Source organism: Eptatretus burgeri, chromosome 1, assembly GCF_056783735.1.
Source record: "Eptatretus burgeri isolate ZD-2024b chromosome 1, Ebu_testis_v1, whole genome shotgun sequence".
Taxonomy (NCBI): domain Eukaryota; kingdom Metazoa; phylum Chordata; class Myxini; order Myxiniformes; family Myxinidae; genus Eptatretus; species Eptatretus burgeri.
Window position 1 is genome coordinate 155,656,961 of NC_140961.1, and position 264 is coordinate 155,657,224.

Sequence of the window (264 nt, forward strand, 5' to 3'; positions counted from 1 at the left end):
CCATTTTCAGTATCTGGCTTGGATGGATCCACAAGTTTTATGCGCTTTGCCATCTCCAGTTGCAGATTAACGGGCCTATGTGGGGTTGATCACTTGTGCAGTCACAATAACAATGGATGATGTCCCTGAAATTAGTAGATTCATAACTTCTACCAGTTTTATAGTTTGATCAATATTTTAAAGCATCAAAAATTTATTTGTCTCTGAAATGTGAGCATAGACCTTTAGAGCAAAATAGTTGTGGATGGTGGGATTTCAAGATGG

The 264-nt window shown here is 37.9% G+C and overlaps 1 pseudogene; it reads right to left on the minus strand.

Annotated features, from left to right (window-relative positions):
* Positions 1-53, minus strand: part of LOC147035809 (uncharacterized) — a 1,428-nt pseudogene extending 1,375 nt beyond the window's left edge.
* Between the last annotated feature and the right edge of the window lie 211 nt (positions 54-264).